General features: G+C 38.3%; 1 non-coding gene across 1 annotated transcript; it reads left to right on the top strand.

Moving 5' to 3' along the window:
• The first annotated feature begins 12606 nt into the window (after positions 1-12606).
• On the top strand, positions 12607-12678 carry TRNAG-UCC. Its single transcript has one exon. It is a non-coding gene; the product is annotated as a tRNA-Gly (tRNA).
• The last annotated feature ends 2981 nt before the right edge of the window (positions 12679-15659 follow it).

The following is a 15659-nucleotide window of genomic DNA, read 5'->3' on the forward strand; positions in this document are numbered from 1 at the left end:
AAATGTAGCCTTTCTGAAATGCCACAAAGATGGATGTGTTTGCATGTGTAGTAGTGGTGTCCATAGGTGTGAATGTGCATGTGACTGTGTGGTACGGAACAACAACTGTGGCAGGGCTAGCCACCTAGCAGTATGAACCTTGGCTCTAACTGATTGTCACAGTTAAAGTGACACCCTGACCCATATGCAAAAGATGAGAAAAAGGGGTTGTGGATGGATAGATTTGTGTATACAATGATGGTGCTGATTTTTTAAACTTGTTTTAGATTGATTCACTATGCTTTTTACAGATCAGAGTGCAAGTGAAGTGTGCTGTATCTTTAAGAAGCATGTCAAGGCTCTATGTCACATATAAATTCCAGACAGGTGCACTCCCTCATGCCATTTTGTAAGAGAAGCCACAGTGAAAGCATGCATGATCGCAGTTGTTAGTCTGTATATAAGTTACTTAAGTTAAAGTCAGTAAACCTTTATAGTGATGTGTTTGTATAGCATAAAGCTGCTTGAACAGAACCCACAAAGACTCTTCTATTGTGTCTAGAGTAGGAGAGTGACATGGTGTTAGAACCAGGATCGAAGAAAGGAAATCCAGAGCCATGAGGTGCAGAGATGACAGTGAAGGTAAAACCAAGAGAAATGATCACAAAAAGAGCCAGAAAAGAATCAAAGGTAATGAGAAGTATCACAAACTGTTTGTTTGATAAAATAGATAAAACGGGGCATTACAAGGGCACAAACGGCATTACTGAGCAAGCAGAAGGCACGAAAAATTTGTTGGCTAAAATAATGTTTAGAATAAAGGTATTTGTTGAAACGATTAACAGTAAAGCAAAATGAGCATGTTTAAAGCAAACCGAGTATGTTTAAAGATAAAATGAGCATGTTTAAAGCAAACCGAGCATGTTTAAAGCAATCCGAGTATGTTTAAAGATAAAATGAGCATGTTTAAAGCAAACCGAGCATGTTTAAAGCAATCCGAGTATGTTTAAAGATAAAATGAGCATGTTTAAAGCAAACCGAGCATGTTTAAAGCAATCCGAGTATGTTTAAAGATAAAATGAGCATGTTTAAAGCAAACTGAGCATGTTTAAAGCAATCCGAGTATGTTTAAAGATAAAATGAGCATGTTTAAAGCAATCCGAGTATGTTTAAAGATAAAATGAGCATGTTTAAAGCAAACCGAGCATGTTTAAAGCAAACCGAGTATGTTTAAAGATAAAATGAGCATGTTTAAAGCAAAATGAGCATGTTTAAAGCAAACCGAGTATGTTTAAAGATAAAATGAGCATGTTTAAAGCAAACCGAGCATGTTTAAAGCAATCCGAGTATGTTTAAAGATAAAATGAGCATGTTTAAAGCAAACCGAGCATGTTTAAAGCAATCCGAGTATGTTTAAAGATAAAATGAGCATGTTTAAAGCAAACCGAGTATGTTTAAAGATAAAATGAGCATGTTTAAAGCAAAATGAGCATGTTTAAAGCAAACCGAGTATGTTTAAAGATAAAATGAGCATGTTTAAAGCAAAATGAGCATGTTTAAAGCAAACCGAGTATGTTTAAAGATAAAATGAGCATGTTTAAAGCAAACCGAGCATGTTTAAAGCAAACCGAGTATGTTTAAAGATAAAATGAGCATGTTTAGACTAAAACAAGCACAAGAAAAGTACATTGTGCATGAAAAGGACTTAAACAAGCAAAACAAATATAATAAGGGAATAAAGGGCACATTAAGCAAAAATAAGGCAAGGCGACTGAATGTGCTATGGCAAAGTGCTGTGTTTGGGATAACTATGACTTCATATTGTACCAAGGGCATGACTAACGTTATTCAAAGTATCTCAAAGTGTGTACAAAAGTGCTTACAGTGTGTGATTATTACTGTGCATGTATTTTGAAGAGTTTATTGTGTGCAAGGTGCAAATATTTTGTGAAATACAGTCAAAGTATAGCCTTTTCGAGGAGTTTCTTATGCTGTGTGTGTCTATTCACAAAGTGCCACCATTGCAGAGTCTTTCTTGCACTGTAAAGAGTTGCCCAGCAAGGTACTGCCATTTTGGGGTCATTTCAGTGTGCTGTGTACAGTTATTCACAAAGTGCAATTACTTCGAAATTCTATTGTGATTCGGGCAAGAGATGTCCAGTTAATTCGCACTGTGCAGTTTTTTTATATGTTTCTTGCACTGATAAGGGGTAATTTATTGCAAAACAATATTACAAGAGTATTACAGTGCCCAATTGTTTTTTCATTCGCATCATAAAGTTGTTTGAAATGTTTCTTAAGATGTTGATAAATGACTTTAGCATTGCAAAACTATATTACAGGAGTGTTGAAATGCCGAGAAGTTTTTCACAAAGTCCAGTTATTCAAAGGTACTACGAGTTTGTCCAGTAACATAATTTCGAAAAGCTCAAAAGGTACAAATACAGAAGCAGAAGGGCATTAGACAAAGTTACAAATACTGGCATAAGTTTCTGGCATATGTGCATGTGTGTATAGTTGTGGTTATTTGCAAAACCCTTCACTGGTATGTGTTAATATGGCAGACAGATTTTGAAAGCCCCTATAACTTGCATTTGATCAGAATATGCAGAGAAATAGAGAATATTTTAGCAAGAGTACGATATCTTTATACAAGCAGCTTATGCAGATAGAGATGCATGCATCAGGGCTTTCGTTTTTCTAAATTTAGCTGGGTCAGAGGCCATAGAAGGAGAGCGTTCATTCGTGTATGCACCAGCAGTATTTGAAGGAGAAGGTGAAAACCATCATATTGTTGTACAGGCTGAATCAAGGGAAGACCCTGAGTGTTTGAAGCAGAGGTTCAGAGAAATGTGCAACTCCCAGACAAATATTACAGATACAGATAATGTACAAGCTCTACAGCATTTTCTAGACATGGCCAACTATTCAGGCAAGTTTATGCCAGACTTCAGTGAGTTGGCAGCACCTTTAAGAGAGCTAACATGCAAAAATGTTGCATGGTCATTGTTGGAACAGCACCAGAAGGCATTTGAAGACCTTAAGCAGAAAATTGCAACCCCACCTACATTAAGATACTATGATGTGAGCAAACCAATTACTCTTTCCTGTGATGCTTCAAAATTTGTTCTTGGCACAGTTATACTTCAAGAGGGCAGACCAGTAGCATATGCATCTAGAACACTTACCCAAACTGAGATAAGGTATGCTCAAATTGAGAAGCATCTTTTTGCTATAGTATTTGCATGTTCCAAATTTCATGATTATATTTATGGTTGAGCTATTCATTTAAATATGATAGTATGATTGGTTACAGTGTTATATTAAGTCACCTATCACTGGTGGTAATGTTTTATTTTAAGTTTTCTCTGACTGGCCTTATTGTTGCATCTAATGAAATTTGAATGATCATCAGATGGATAGTAAATGTGTAATATGCTTCATTATAGTGCTTTGTTATGCCTCCTTTGATTAGTGACACTGTCTTATTTAAATGTTTCATTAAAGTGTAATATTAAATTGGTCTGATGAAGCAACTGTTTATGTTGTGAAAGCACGTGTGTGTGTGTGTGTGTGTGTGTGTGTGTGTGTGTGTGTGTGTGTGTGTGTGTGTGTGTGTGTGTGTGTGTGTGTGTGTCTGCGCGCGCAAAGTATCTAAACCATATTTCAGAATTTCCTCTGATGAATTTGGTATACTCTTGTCATAACAAGCTGACCCCGACACAATATTATTTTTGAGTGACTTCATTTTTATAGTATCTGTCTATAAATCCAAGTGTAAACATTATTGAAAAGACAGAATTTCCATTTTAATTTATAAATGTCAGATATAAGTTCAATATTAATTTCCATTCTAACACATTTCTAAGCATCCATAAATATATATTATTAATTAAATCAAGCTTTCTATGCTCATTATGTTTAAAAGACTTCAAGACAATTTGTTCTTGAATACTTTTCCATTTGCTATTGTAATTAGGATTCAATCACATGCACAACAAAATAGAATAATTCCACTAAAGAATATGATTCAAAATCTGGAAAATGAATTCCCCTAAATTTTCATAATCTAATATGATTGTTTATGATGTTCTTGGTTTAATAAGATGCCGTAGAAAAAAAGATCAACAATTTAATGTTATGTCTGATTGTACAGCTATAAATTGTAAAACATATAATATTTTAGGTAGAATAGTCATTTTATAAACATTAATCTCTCTTCAATGGAGAAATAACTGGCATCCAATCTCTTTATTAATAATTGATCTAGATCAGAAATGAGATTCAAAAAATTAATATTAGTAATTTTGTTAATATCAGGTTGAATTGTGATTCCTAAATACATGGATTATTGATTTCCCCACTTCTAATTACATCTGTTTTAAATACATTATTTATTTACTTATTTAAGATAATTTCTGATTTGTTATCATTAAATTTCATTAATGAGAAACTCATAAATACATTAATTTCTTTAAATGATATACATATATCCCCTAAGGACAACAAAATATCATTTGCAAAATAAGTTGTATTTTAGTTTTATTTTCCTTACAACTTCAAAACCTTCTATTTCTTGTTTGATCTAATACTACTTACTAAAGGTTCAGTAGCTAGTGCAAATAGGAGTGAAGCAGTGGTGGCTGGTGACTTCAAATCAAAGGGGGGAGCTGCAGGAGACAGTGGAATGGGTGGGGCCAACTGGAAGGGGTGTGGTCAACTAGAAAGGGGCGGGGTTATGCAAGAAAAATGCAACAAACAGGACTTTAATTAAATACACTGTCCTGGGTGCCAAACCGTCATTATGAGAGTCCAATCAAGACAAAATGAAGTGTAGAAGAAAAAAATATTTTAATGCATTGGCTACATGACAGCTTACTTATTATCTAGATGGAAACAAAAAGGTTGAGGCATGAAAAAATAAATTACTTTTTAAATACATTATTGGAATGCCAGTCAAAATCAAGTATAAAAAAACAAGCAGCACTCAACCCAAACCACTTCTCCTTGCACTGCTGTTCTAATTATAATTTATATTCAGCTTTATAAAAGTACCAAATAACATGCTGAAAGTAGCAATCTCTGTGATACCCCCACTTGCAAAAATGTTTCTTATCCAAAAAGCTGCTGCCTGACAACAACTATCTGCTTGTTTTATGGGGAAAACATTATCAAAGTAAAAAATGAACAGCAAACAAGAAACAAGCTCAAGTTAAATTGCTTAAAGGATTACTGCACAGGTTATGGACCACACATGATAGATTGGAATTCTGTTTAGTTTACGGGTAATGCCTGCAAAGATGACTGAAAGTTTCCAACAAAGGTAATGAGCTTCTTAAAATACTATAATCCTGTCCTTTATTACAAATACTGTCATATGCATTTCAACACCCAAGGCTTATACGTTATCTAGTTATGTAAATATTCTCTGCATGGCAACAACAAAAAGGCTTTCAATGTTGGTAATTCTTTAACAGTATGCTTATTAAAGTTTACTTGCATCTTGCAGTCTCAGACAAGCTTACCTGATGGTCATTAAAGCATTGCTACTTAAACACAGAGCAACAGGTACTGCAACAACATGCATTTTCTGAATAGGAAGAAGCATAAATCAACAGTATAAAAATATGACAGAAAACTAGAACATTCTGAAAAAACAAGGACAGATGAAAAGCCACTGTAGCACTTGTATCTACCTTGGATGAGGGGATACTCTGCACACTTACACTGCATAACTGTTCCTTGCTTTGCTTGGACACATCCAGAGTCACTACATGGGGGAGTGGGGTGAAACATGTATGTCACAATTTGAAATGTCTCTGGATGACGGTGATGTCCCTGACACATTTGTCATACCTCTCAGGCTCAGAGCAAGAAATCTGGACAAAGCCATAAACAGAAGTGGGACAAAAGCCCAAAAATAAGGGCAATTTTTAAATATTGCTCTTATAAACTTAGAAAGATAATAGAATAGTAGGTCTTGCATTATTAAATAATTATCCTCTTCATTAGTGTCTCTGTGACATCTTCTTTAAATTGACATATATCTAAATTTTTTATCAATTCCTTTCAAACATGCAATAGTGTATCCTAGCTCTTTACTTGAATTTTTTTTTGTTCCTGCTAAGCCTCATATTCTTAGCCTCATAGTGTACTCTAATGCATTTACAACTTGCAGTTGGTTAATCCATGTATTCATTGAAATGTATATTTTTTGTATTTCTGCATTTTTGCATATTTTTATCTTGTTTTAGTGGTTGTAGTGGAGCTTTTCTCCCCGGGCCTCCACTGAAAATGGACATGTATCCAGTTGGACTAGCCCAGTTAACAAATGTAAAATAAAAAAAAATAAAAAAAAAAAAATTAAGAATTTTCTGAAGGGTATGAAATCTGAAACTCAAATGTCTGTCATTATTTTCTTTAATGAATTGCCACTAATTTGCCAGAAAACCACAATTTTATGAAAAACAGACCAAAAATGTGATGCAAAAATATAAAATAGCCACACAATACATCTGGGAACCTGTCAAAGAAGGGACACTTTTTTTAATATTAGTACTGTTAACTTGAGCAGCTGATAAAATAAGAGAATCTACATGCATTTCTGAAATTAAAAGTAATCTATAACTCTTATTACAATTATTTATTAATTGTAAACCCTCCACATTTTCTTCCAAATTTGCCATTTTGCAGAGGGATTATTAGTTCAAGTTCAAAAATTAGGCCATACACAATGCACAGCTGAACGAAATTCTGTTTCTCCAAGCACATGTACAAATCAGAAAAAAACACATCAACACAGAAACAAAAACACTTACACAAACAACAGTGGCAACAGCTACAAGTGAAAGCACAGAAAGCACACTGCTGCATCAACCGCGATCTCTGACAGTCCAGTCCATCCACATTTCCACTAACTCCCTCTCTAACACCAGCATATCCCAAGTCCAATCTGGTCCCCATCAACAACACAGATCCACATATGATGCAAGCAGAAGCCTGGCAGAGAAAAATCAGGCATCTGCCACTGTCTGGAGCAACCACCACCACCTGAAGGCCTGAACATCCACAGCCAGCACAGCGACCCTCCAACAGACCAACCATCCACAACACCACAGTCCTCATTCCACTGCAGATACCATTAGCAGCCCACAATCAAACCCAGATCTCTCAGATCAACAACAAATCCAGTCACCTAAATCAAACCTGGCTGCGAAGTCATCACCGCTTTCTGTCCTCCTCACCATGCACTCGCACAACTTCACTACTGAGGCCCAAAGCTTCCTTTTTTGTTGTTTTGTTGTTGTATTCAGTCCAACAATATCACAAACTGGACATGACATGACATGACACAATGGACACTACAGCACTCTCCAGGTCAAATGGACCACCCAGCAAACCACAACCTACAAAAAAGAAGAAAAATCAACACAAAAAACACAAAAGTACATTGTGAGCTGGAGAGACTGCTGTCAAAACAGGTGCTGCCATCTTAACAACTCAAAAAGCAACAACAATTAGGGGGAGAGCAACATTTTGAGCCAGTTGAGAGGTTTGGATATACCTAATTCTATAAAGCAATTTATTTGCACATACTTCTCAACCTCTTAACTCAGGAAATCTGAACAAGGCCAAATATATTGGGGGAACATACAAACAATACTAAAAACTGTTCTTATATAAACTTAAGAAAGTTAACAGAACAGGTCTTGTTTTAGCATGCATTTTTCTGAAGAGTATGAAGTCTGAAACTCAATATCTGTCATTATTTAGTGACTTTATTCCTAAATGATTTGCCAAAAAGCCACAAATTTTATGAGGAACTAACAAAAATTAAGAAGCAAAAATCTATTAATTTTTCAAAAATATGGACAGTTAAGAGTTATAGTTCAGCCGGGGTTGTCTGAGTTTGCTGCCCTCCCCCCTCACAAAATGATGGTTGAATGGGGCCTCCCACCTGAAGCTATTCCAATGTCCTATTACTTGGCTATTTCACCCCATTTACCATAAACACTGTAATGTGCATGCTGCTTTACTTCTACAATGATTTGGATTTCATTTAAAAGTTTTATTTTACATTTTACAGCACAAACACTAATAGACATCTGCTAAACAAAGCAATGCAGTTTCACAACGAAAATAGACAGCATTAAAACTTCTCTGCCCTTAAAACTCGCATTCATTGAAACAGCATTGAAACCCACATTCAAAGAAAATACATCTGGCTAGTGGCAGATAAAGATTTACTTTGGGCTATTTTTAAATCATAGGCCTCTTGCACAGAAAACATACATGTGTTCTTTGATACACCTTCTTGATTGTACTAAATTATATTCCTTGTATAATACAGTACAGTTGTTAGTGGGCATTTTAAATTTATTGTTTTGAACATTTTTCCAGTAAGCAATGAAATAAAATGCATGTATCAATGACAAAACTGCACAGTCCAGAACATTTTCATCATAAAAGTCTACTTAAACTTCTACAACCCACCAGTATCAGTAAATATGCAGAAGTAAATGTCATGTCATCTAAATAATTCCACATTAAAGAGATCTGCAACTAATGAAGAGGTTTCTGCTAGCAAACAACTTTATATGTCATTGTTTCATCTACAAATAAAGTTCCTATTGCCCTTGAGGAATACATTGCCTATGTTACATTAAAAATGATAAGCTAGTAATATTGCAACAGGGAATGGATGGCAAACTAATAACAGGTTCATTGTTACTAGGTATCTCCACTAAAGAGGACATTCTCAGGACTGCTGCATTCACCCCCTTTAAAAGTACAGCACAGTACAGTATCAGCAATGCATCTATATACTGTGGGAGTAGAACCCACAGCCTTCTGCATCAAAAGCAAGTACACTACCTGTTGTGCTATTAACAATGCAAGCAGACTCACCATAAGCAGCACTAAACTCCTCCTCAAGATCTCAGCTCCTTGTAAAATCCACTTGACACTCAACTGTATATCTTAACTTTGAAGTACAAGAAATCTGGAGAAAGCCAACATTTATTGGGGGGGGCAAAAGCCCCAAAACTAGGGACACATTTTAAATACTGCTTGTATAATCTTGGAAAGTTGCTAGAATAAAATGCTATGTTACCACCATGCATTTCACTGCCAAGTCTTGAACCCAGGACTTCATGCACTACAGTCAGAGTAGCATACCACTATGCCAAATCAGCTGTTTCTTGAAAGACAGGTAGACTGAAACTTAAATGTCTATCATTTAGTGAATTCAGTTCTCACCATAGCTCTCAACCTCTTAGTGCAAAAAACCTGGACAAAGCCAATAATGGGGGAATACAGACCCAAAGATAAGGACACATTTCAAATATTGATCTTATAAACAGAAAATTGCTAAAATAAAAGGTCTTGTATTATCATGCACTTTTGAAGAATATGAAGTCTGAAATTCAAATGCCTGTCATTTAGTGAATTAAAAATCCAGAAAACCACAAATTTCACAAGAACAAAAATATGAGGCAAAGATTTTCAACTAGTGGTGGGTAGGGAATTCAAGCTCTTGCTACCTGCTCCCAAGGTACAGGGTTTGAGTCTAGCCACCAGGTATATTTCCTGAGTTCTCTCTAGCCACAGGTATATTTAACCCACATGCACCCTACCTGAATAGGAGACCTTTCCATTGCAAAATGCTAGCCCAGCTTCATTCCATTGCTGCAAAGTCCGTCCATTCATTGCACTAAATGCCCAACTTCAAAATCTGTCCCTTCAAAAGCCCAGTTTCCTTCCATTGCTGCAAAGTTCGCCCATTCCTGTACTAAAAGCCTATGAGAGCAAAGTCCTTCCCCTATCCCTTCCCAGTCTATGCAAATGTAAATGCATAGACTTCTGGGATCTCTGCTGTTGAATGCGATCTTCCTAATCTGGACTGTCTCACCAGTAGTCTGGCTTCTATGCGCATGCTCTGGACTGGTTCACCAGCAGTCCGGATATCGGGAAACATTGCGAGCAGACATAGGCAAAGTTCTGGGACTCACATTTATTTTTTATTTTATTTATTTTTTACAGCTGGGGGGGCTGCATTCCTGCAGTCCAATAGCATGAGCTGCCCCTGGAGTGGAGACAAAGAACATCCATCTCTAGTACCCTTATAAATGCTAAATACTTGCAGTATAAATATCCTTATCTTAGAACCTGTATATACATTTTTAATTAAATCTACAGAGTTTTTTTTTTTCTGGAAAACCAAATGTATGCTGAGTTCTAAATAGATATTTACAATCTACAGAATAAACTGTCTTTTCTATCTTCAAACTGATTAAGGCTAAATTTTTGTTTTGATTTTTGGCTAAATCTAAAATTATTATCCTTTTAATAGTATTATAAGCAAGTCTATTAATATATCCTGTCTGATCTTTATCAACAACACTATTGTTTGTCTATGTCACAATGATAAGACTTACATAAATATCTTATAGTCTATGTTTAAAGAGCAAGTGCAATCAAAACACCTTCTTTTTCTTAGCTTTCTTGTTGATACTGACTTGATTTGTGGGTGTTCTGATTGCAGTAAAATTCCAAATTTTACCAAAATGATCCTTTTTGAATGCAAAAAATATATTATTTTAATTGCAGTTGTCCCCTGTGATCATCAGCAGCCACAATGCTTTCATCCCAGTTTTACATCACAAAGTTATAATATGAATGTGCGGCATTGCATTTGTGGCTCTGAGACCAATGTATTTTTCTCTCTTTCAACCACAACATTGGTGAAAATCTGAAATACCAATATATACTTAACAGATGGCACATTAGAAGTTAAAAAAATAACTAAACTTAAAATAATTGAACAAAAAAAATGAACATCATTCTGCAGGATTACCAACAAGGTTAGTAGCAGCCCTACTGGTACATATATACTACATACAATAACTACACCTCAGCATCCCCACACCACAGCCAGTTGCACATGTACTACATACAATAACTACACCCCAGCATCCCCACACCACAGCCAGTTGCACATATTGCACATACAATAACTACACCCCAACATCCCCACACCACAGCCAGTTGCACATATACTATATATAATAACTACACCCCAACATCCCCACACCATAGCCAGTTGCACATATACTATATACAATAACTACACCCCAGTATCCCCACACCACAGCCAGTTGCACATATATCATATATTATAACTAGACCCCAACATCCCCACACCATAGCAAGTTCCGCATATACCACATACAATAACTACACCCCAGTATCCCCATACCACAGCCAGTTGTGCTTGCTTTGCCTAATTCTCAGCTTGTATCTTTTCTGGGTTTAGGCAGGCCTTTGAACTCTGGAAGGCTAGATGATAATCCTTCTGTGCAGAGCAGAGCACTATCAACAAGTCTGTATGCCAAGAATATCTGCTATACTTGACCAGCAGCATAAACAGGCAGACAGAGCTATCTACAAATTCTGATTTTTGCCTCTTACACATAATAACCTGCTGTTTTCTCACCCTTTATGCATTTAGTGCACTGGGAGTGAAGCTGATAAAGCTATTACAGTAAGCAAAGAGCTGAGTCTAAACTGAAGTAGGATGAAGGGCAGCAAAGCCAAAGGAGGCAGAGTTTTAATATACATTAAAGACATACACACCTAAAGGCTATTCAAACAGTATGGTAATGCTACTCAATGCTAGAAGTCTAAACCTCAAAATGCACTCTCTCGAGGCACTCCTAAAAATGGAGAACATCCATATCTCTGCAGTAACTGAGACCTGGTTCAAGGCTCTAGAGAGCATCCCTGCAATACCAGGCTAGAATTCTTACCACACTTTTCGGCCACAAAACCAAGAACGAAACACTAAAGGTGGAGGAGTGTCCATATTCACTAAGGATATTCACACCTCCAGGCTAGTTGCCCAATACAATGCATCTGAAATTCTCCAGGTGCAACTAATACTAGTTAAGACTGCAATACAAATAGTAGCTTGCTACAGATCCCCACCATGCCTCAAGATTCTCACTACACCTTTCTAAACATACTGGAAAATATTAAGATACAACCAAACACCCTATTACTGGGTGATTTCAACTACCCTGCCATTAATTGGGAAAACTACTCAGGTACCAACTCCTTTTCCCAACGGTTCCTGGAATTCATAAATTCCAATGCCCTGGATCAACTAATTCATTGTCCCACCAGGGGCTTCAATATCCTAGACCTGGTCATTACCAACATGGGAGATAGATGCTCCACACCAGTGGTCACACCCTCATTGGTCAGTTCTGACCATAAGCAAATCACCCTTGACATCCGCATCCCACCCCCCAGTAAGGAAACCTCCTTAAAAAACTTCTCCAAAGCCAACTTCATGCTACTGAAGTCAGAAGTGACAAACTTCACAACACCCACGCAGATGGGATCTGGAAGTTCGACTGCAAAATCTTACACTAAGGCACTGTGTGTGGCATACGCCTGTAATCCTAGCAGACTGGGAGGCGGAAGTTGATGGATCGAATCAAACCAGTGCGTGAGAGACCATATCTCCCTGACATAGGGGAAAAACTAATCCCCCGGGGCACAATGTAAGGCGAAACAAGCCAGATTTGTTAAGTGTCCTCACGGAGACACAACCTCACATTTATAGCATTGGTGGTATAGTGGTGAGCATAGCTGCTTTCCAAGTAGTTGACCTGGGTTCGATTCCTGGCCAATGCAATAAATCTGCTCATTTAAGCATTTAAGGTTGGGAGGGTTTCCTAACGGTTAAGGTGTTTGCCTTACAAACACAAGGTACAGGGTTTGAGTCTCACAAGGGATAATTGGCTAAGCTGAAAATGGCTCGAAAGGGCAGTTAGCTTAGTACTAACCTATGAACCTATGAACCTATGAACCTGTATGAGCACATCCACTCGTGCATGAATCATGCCATCCCAAATCGAACCAAGATCCTCTTCTCCAAAAAAGGGAAGCCAATCTGGTGGTCCTCTGCTATAAACAAAGTATACAACAGAAGGAAGAAACTTGCAGAAAAGAGGAAAATCCCAGGATGCAAAAAACTCTCTCGCCAGCCTCAGTAAGAAGCTGAGATCCCTCATAAAATCCTCAAAAGCTAGTTATGAAAATAAAATTGCCAAAGACTCCAAAGACAACCACAAGGCATTCTATAGTTATGTCAAGAATCTAAATGACAATGCTCAGATCTGCTCTGAGCTACAACAGAATGGCATTAAATATACTGATCCCAAGGATATTGCCAATATCCTGGCAGATCAATTTAGTGCCAACTTCAGCCCCTCTCACCCCCTAAAGGGCCCATCTCAATACCAAAAGATTGCCAAATTCTGATAATCACGGCCACACAGGTAGAAACTGCACTCTCCAAAGATAAGAATACAGCATCCATGGGACCAGATGACATCCCAGGCTGTGTACTACATGAACTACAAAATGAACTGGCACCTCACCTAAGTGTCATGTTTAATCATAGCCTCACCTCAGGCTTCGTGCCCACTGAGTGGTGCACAGCTACAGTTATCCCACTCCACAAGAGAGGATTCGCCTTGGATCCCAGGAACTACTGTCCCATCAGTCTGACAAGCCTGATCTGCAAGGGCATAGAATGCATTATCATGGAACTTATAAACAAAGACATTGGCAACCTTCAAACACTGGACCCCACCCAGTTTGGGTTTGTGAAGGGCCAATCTTGTCTCCTGAATCTGATTGACTTCTTCAAATCAGTCTCCAGAGCTGTGGACGAGGGTAAGGCAGTCCACACAGCCTATCTGGACCTCGCCAAGGCCTTCAACACCATCCCCCACTCTGGAATCATAGATAAACTTACTAAGCTGGGCATAAATCCCTACATCACTCGATGGGTTGCCAACTGGCTTACTGACAGAACCAAGACTGCAAAAGTAGCCGACTCCAAATCCAGCTCCAGACAAGTGACAAGTGGAGTAACTCAGGGTTCAGTCCTGGGACCACTCTTGTTTGGCATCTACTTCTCTGAAGTACAGGCCAACACTAAGGGACTCTGGCTAACAATGTTCGCAGATGACTGCAAACTGGGAGCCATTACTGAATCCCCAAATGATGTGGATATTCTACAAAAGGGCCTTATAGAAACAGATGCCTGGTGCCAGAGCCATGGGCTCAAGCTTAATGCCAAGAAATGTATAGTTTTCCCCTTTGGAAAAAAACATGTACCCATGAATTACCACATAGGTGGTAGGACACTAAACATCGAAAGTGTGATGAGAGACTTAGGGACACAGGTGGACAGTGGTCTCACTTTTGATAACCACATCGCCACAACAGTCAGGAAATCCTTCTATTTGGCACACCTCATCACTAAGGGCTTTTCATAGGTTCATAGGTAGGTACTAGGCTATCAGCCCTGGGGCCTATACAAGCCCAGCCAAAAAGGTACCCTGGCTTTTGCCACAAAAGAAAATTATTTTCCTGTGCCATTGTCGAGCAGAGCCAGAGAGGTGATCCCCGGGGTGAATTTCCTATTTCCCATCCAATCATCAAGATTTTTCTTGAAGAGTGCTAATGAGGAACTTTGTTTGATATAGATAGGTAGTTTATTCCAGAGTATGGGAAGTCTATGGGATAGGAATCTATCCCTCCGGCATGTTCTGTTTATTGTGGTGACAAGGTTTAGGTCCCTAGAGTGTGTAGCTCGGAGGGACTGGGATATCTTTAAGTGGAGTAAGTCCAACAGCTCTGAGTTTGACATAGCTTTGTATGTTAGGCAGAGATCACCTCTGAGTAGGCAATACGCGACGGAGTAAAGCTGGAGTTTTTTGAGACGGTTTGCGTAGGGCATCTGTTTGAGGCTGGTAATCCTCTTTGTGAGGTATTTCTGTGGCCTTTCCAGCTGTTGTAGATGTCTTGTGAGGTACATACCAAAAGGGGCGTTGTACTCTATAATGGGTCTAATGAGTGATGAGTAGAGGGGAACAATGACCTCTTTTTTTCTGGATGAGAAACCTTTTGTGATGAGGTGTGCCACGTAGAAGGATTTCCTGACTACTGTGGCGATGTGATTATCAAAGGAGAGACTACTGCCCACCTGTGTCCCAAGGTCTCTTATCACACTTTCGGTGTTATGTATACTACTGCCTATGTTGTAGTTCATGGGTACAGAATTTTTACCAAAGGGGATGACAATGCACTTTTTAGCACTGAGCTTGAGGCCATGGCTTTGACACCAGGCATATGTCTCAGTGAGGTCCTTTTGTAGGATGTCCACATCATTAGGAGTTTCGATTATGGCTCCTAGTTTGCAGTCATCTGCGAACTTCATTATCCAAAGACCTTCTGTGTTAGACTGTACTTCAGAGAAGTAGATACCAAACAGCAGAGGACCCAGGACTGAACCCTGTGGTACTCCACTTGTCACTGGTCTGAAGTCGGATTTGGAGTCTGCTACTTTCACAGTGTGGGTTCTGTCAGTGAGCCAGTTGGCAACCCATCTTGTGACATAGGGATTTATACCTAGTTTAGTGAGTTCATCTATAATTCCAGAGTGGGGGATGGTGTTGAAAGCCTTGGCAAGATCTAGATAGGCTGTGTGAACCACCTTACCCTTGTCTACGGCTTTGGTGACTGCTTCAAAAAAGTCTATCAGGTTTAGGAGACATGATCTGCCTTTTACAAACCCGAACTGGGTGGGATCCAGAGTTTGG

This window comes from Protopterus annectens, chromosome 1.part1 (assembly GCF_019279795.1).
Source record: "Protopterus annectens isolate FY-2018-M chromosome 1.part1, PAN1.0, whole genome shotgun sequence".
Classification (NCBI taxonomy): Eukaryota; Metazoa; Chordata; order Ceratodontiformes; family Protopteridae; genus Protopterus; species Protopterus annectens.